At 42.8% G+C, this 5,057-nt stretch overlaps 1 protein-coding gene, 1 long non-coding RNA gene and 1 other non-coding gene across 3 annotated transcripts in view; 1 reads left to right on the top strand and 2 right to left on the bottom strand.

The window, feature by feature from the left end:
* Window positions 1-5,057, bottom strand: part of ATAD2 (ATPase family AAA domain containing 2) — a 70,114-nt gene that overhangs the window by 62,709 nt on the left and 2,348 nt on the right. The gene's annotated exons all lie outside the window — the stretch shown is intronic.
* Window positions 2-120, bottom strand: LOC116535921. The gene has a single exon (XR_004262392.1). It is a non-coding gene; the product is annotated as a 5S ribosomal RNA (ribosomal RNA).
* On the top strand, window positions 3,177-3,708 carry LOC116533349. The gene is made up of 2 exons (XR_004261245.1): window positions 3,177-3,266; window positions 3,573-3,708. It is a non-coding gene; the product is annotated as an uncharacterized LOC116533349 (long non-coding RNA).

Here is a 5,057-nt window from a genome sequence, read left to right on the forward strand (position 1 = left end):
AAGCCTACAGCACCCGGTATTCCCAGGCGGTCTCCCATCCAAGTACTAACCAGGCCCGACCCTGCTTAGCTTCTGAGATCAGACGAGATCGGGCACGTTCAGGGTGGTATGGCCGTAGACCATTGCTTTCTTAAAATGCTTTGATTTCTTGGTTTACCTAATCTTGGCTCCATGACTCAACTTCTCACCTTTAAAATATAGGCATTGCTTCAGACCTCCTTAATTACTTTTGTAATTTGCTGTTTTCTATTTATCCTCAAGGATAAGTAGTCCTAACCTCTTAGCAATTTTGCCATAATACTCCCAATGGTCTACTACTCACTTCTTTAGCTGGAAACAGCACTGTCTTCCCTCCCTGTGTTCAAACAACTCTCAGATCCTGTACTGTATTATCTGGCATTTTTCTCCATTCCTACTACTACCGCCTTAACTTAAACTCTAGTTTTCTCTGTTTTGGTATATGTGATAACAATGCATTAGTTAAGAACCCAAACTCTGGAGATAGAGTATCTAGGTTTGATTTTTGGCACATCACTTAGAGCTGTGTAATCTTGTGCAAGTTACATAGGTCTCTGTGTCTTAATATCCACATACTAAGGATCTAGTAATCTAGAATACTTAGTATATGGGTACTAGGTACTAAGAATCTAGTAATGAGGATAATAGTCTATAAATAAGAAAAATGTACGTATCTACCAGGTACTCTGCTTGGCACATAGCAACGGCTATGTAAGTGGTAGCTATTACCATTATAATCTTTGTTTTGTTGTGAGACAGAGTCTCGCTGTGTTGCCTAAGCTGGAGTGTAATGGCATGATTTTGGCTCACTGCAACCTCTACCTCCTGGGTTCAGGCAACTCTCCTGCCTCAGCTTCCCGAGTAGCTTGGATTATAGGCGCACACCACCACACCCCACTAATTTTTGTATTTTTAGTAGAGACAGGGTTTCATCTTGTTGGCCAGGTGAAACTGGTCTCGAACTCTGGACCTCAAGTGATCCACCTGCCACAGCTTCCCGAAGTGATAGGATTATAGGCCTGAGTCACCATAACCAGCCTACTGTTATAATCTTTTTAAACTGGTCTTCTGAGCTCTAGATTTGTAACTATAATCCATCCTAAAAAGTGTCTCATCAGATCCCTGCTCTAGCCCTTCACTGTTTCCCAAATAAAGCTGTAACTTCTAAACCTAAAATCAAGGGCCCTTTCTTGCTTATGACTAAATACAGAGCTGCCAGGTCACCCAACTCCAGGGAGCATCATTCATTGTCACACCCAAAAACTCCCTATCTATGCTTGATGATACTTCATTAAGCTGTATACTTTTCATTTTTCTGTATTGTGTTATGCTTTAAATTTTAAAAATCTCCTGTATGTTATACATATTGGTGTTGAGTTCTGAGTATCTTTCCAGACTTTTGAATCAACATACAATTTTTTAAACACTATCTTATACATACTGCAGCATGTTTTATTTTACCTAACATATGGAAGAATAAAAATGTAGGTAAACAACCCAAAAGTAGGCTGGGTGCAGTGGTTCAGGCCTGTAATCCCAGCACTTTGGGAGGCTGAGGTGGGTGGATCACCTGAGGCCAGGAGTTTGAGACCAGTCTGGCCAACATGGCAAAACCCCATCTCTACTAAAAATACAAAATTAGCTGGGTGTGGTGGTGGGCACCTGTAATCGGGAGATGCTTACAGTTACTCGGGAGGCTGAGGCAGGACAATCACTTAAACCCATGAGGCAGAGGCTGCAGTAAGCCAAGATCATGCCATTGCATTCCAGCCTGGGCAACAAGAGCAAAACTTTGTCTCAAAAGAAAAAAAAATAAAACAAAAAGAACCAAAAGTAATATATGATCATCACCAATTAAAAAAAAACCAACAACACCCTACTCTCCATCCTTAAGTGACCCTTCAGCATGAGAAACAACCCTATTTTACAGAAACCGAAGAACCTCAGACCTATGAAAGTACAGGAACAGAAAATGGCTACTCCGATTCTGGAAGAAAAAGAAACTACAGAAAAGGTATCCAAAGCCATAAAGTTGGTAGGATAAAATAAAAGTTTTAAAAAAACTTAGAACACCACCACCACATAATTCAGGGAACGTATACAAGTCAGAAAAAAACAAAAACACAAATCCATAAGCCCAGATGAATGAGAGCATATTCCAAATGTAAAAATATAATGTAGTTAATAAATAGATGACTATAGGTAACTTCAGAACTTGAAAATAAGGTCAGCCTGATCAGAGATAATGTAAGGAGAAGGAAAATAAAAGGTCAGCCTGAAATTAGACTACAAAAAATTCAAATCAATGAATCAATATGAATAAATGTAACCACCCATAAAAGTAACCTATCCTAAGAAATGCTCTGTCAATAAATAAGTGGCTGGGGAGGCTAGAAAAATATCCAAATATAATCAGGGTGATCAGGGAGTAAAGTCTCTAAAATTCATGATTGATATAAACAGCAAGGTGTAATCCAATCAAACGTGTTGAATATAGGCATAAAATCCCGGCACTCTGAGAGGCCAAGGTGGGTGGATCACCTGAGGTCAGGAGTTTGAGACCAGCCTGACCAACATTGAGAAACCCCGCCTCTACTAAAAATACAAAAATTAGCCGGGTGTGGTGGTGGCCGCCTGTAATCCCAGCTACTTTGGAGGCTGAGGCAGGAGAATCGCTTGAACCTGGGAGGCAGAGGTTGCAGTGAGCTGAGATTGTGCCACTGCACCCCACCCCAAAGTGGGACTTTGTCTCAAAAAAAAAAAAAAAAAAAAAAATGTCGGAAGGTATAAGTGCTACGAAAATGCAAAACAGAATAAAGGGGCATGTCAGGTAAGTGGTATGTAATTTTAAATATGGAGCTTATAGTAAGCATCGTTGCAAAGGTGAAATTTTAGCAAAGACTTGAAGAAGGCTTCTAAATTTGAATCATAGTCACAGCTTAATATAAGGTGAATTTGGCAAGTTATTCAAGTGCCTCGGTTTTCTCACATATATTTAAAAAAAGATAATTTTATCTACCACATAAGGTTATAAGGACTGAGTTATTTGTACAATTTCTGGACCACACTAAAGTACCATAGCTCCTGAGGTTTTTTTTTTTTTTTTTAATTTAAAATAATGTAAGGTATAAATAAATAGAAGACTGGGTCATGTAGATATCCAGATGATATTCCCAGCAGAGGTACAGCAGATGGAAAGGCCCTGGTATTAAAGGAGTAGCTATGCTAGTGTGGCTGGAATAGAGTAGGTTTTTTTTTTTTTTTTTTTTTTTTTGGCGGGGTTTTTGCTTTTGTTGCCGTGGTGGGGCGGGATCTCGGCTCACCGAAACCTCCGTCTCCTGGGTTCAGGCAATTCTCCTGCCTCAGCCTCCTGAGTAGCTGGGATTACAGGCACGCGCCACCATGCCCAGCTAATTTTTTGTAGTTTTAGTAGAGACGGGGTTTCACCGTGTTGACCAGGATGGTCTAGATCTCTTGACCTCGTGATCCACCTGCCTCGGCCTCCCAAAGTGCTGGGATTACAGGCGTGAGCCACCGCGCCCGGCCTAGAGTAGGTTTTATAAAGGGCTGGGAGATGTCTTTACAGAGATAAAGGAGGTAGGAATCCTTAGGGCTGCTCCCAAATTTATAGACTTTTACTTAGATAGGGAATTCAAGAGGATTTTGAGTAATCAACTGTTTTGACTTTTTTTTTTTTTTTTTTGAGACAGAGGTTCGCTCTTGTTACCCAGGCTGGAGTGCAATGGCACGATCTTGGCTCACCGCAACCTCCGCCTCCCGGGTTCAGGCAATTCTCCTGCCTCAGCCTCCTGAGTAGCTGGGATTACAGGCACGCGCCACCATGCCCAGCTAATTTTTTGTAGTTTTAGTAGAGACGGGGTTTCACCGTGTTGACCAGGATGGTCTAGATCTCTTGACCTCGTGATCCACCTGCCTCGGCCTCCCAAAGTGCTGGGATTACAGGCTTGAGCCACCGCGCCCGGCTGTTTTGACTTTTTAAAAGACTGACTGCATTAAGAACTGACTATTGGTGGGTGTGGTGGTTCACACCTCTAATCCCAGCACTTTGGGAGGCTGAAACTGAAGGACTGCTTGAGTCCAGGGGTTCGAGACCAGCCTGAGCAACACAGTGAGACACCATCTCTACAGACAAATTAAAAATGAGGCTAGGCGCAGTGGCTTATGCCTGTAATCCCAGCACTTTGGGAGGCCGAGGCGGGTGCATAACCTGAAGTCAAGAGTTTGAGACCAGCCTGACCAATATGATGAAACCTCATCTGTACTAAAATTACAAAAATTAGCTGGGCATGGTGGCGTGTGACTGTGGTCCCAGCTACTCGGGAGGCTGAGGCAGGAGAATCGCTGGAACCTGGGAGGCGGAGGTTGCAGTGAGACAAGATCGAGCCACAACACTCCAGCCTGGGTGAGAGGGGAGACTCCATCTAAAAGAAAAAACAACATAAGCTGGGTGTGGTGGTGTGTAACTCTAGTCCCAGCTACTTAGGAGGCTGAAGTGGGAGGATCACTTGATCCTGGGAGGCTGAGGTGACAGTGAGCTGTGATGGTGCCACTGCATTCCAACCTGGGTGACAGAGCAAGACTCTGTCTCAAAAATAAATAAATAAATAGAACTGACTGTTGAAGGAGGGCAGAGCATCATACATATATATGATCAGCCAAGGTGGGTTGATCACCTGAGACTGGGAGTTTGAGACCAGCCTGGCCAACACAGTGAAACACTGTCTCTACAAAAAAATACAAAAATTAGCCAGGCATGGTTGTGCCTGCCTGTAATCCCAGCTACTCAGGAGGCTGAGGCAGGAGACTCGCTTGAACCCAGAAGGTGGAAATTGCAGCAAGCTGAGATCACACCACTGCACTCCGGCCTAGGTGACAGAGCAAGACTGTCTCAAACTAATAATAATAAATAATCCAGAAAGAGATTACGGCTTGAACCAGCATGATAACACTGGAGGACATATTAAGTAGTCAGACTTGGAATGTATTTTGAAAATAGAGCCAACAGAATTTGCTAATAC

The sequence above is a fragment of the Sapajus apella genome, unplaced genomic scaffold (assembly GCF_009761245.1).
Source record: "Sapajus apella isolate SASKATOON/1434 unplaced genomic scaffold, GSC_monkey_1.0 scaffold3, whole genome shotgun sequence".
NCBI lineage: Eukaryota > Metazoa > Chordata > Mammalia > Primates > Cebidae > Sapajus > Sapajus apella.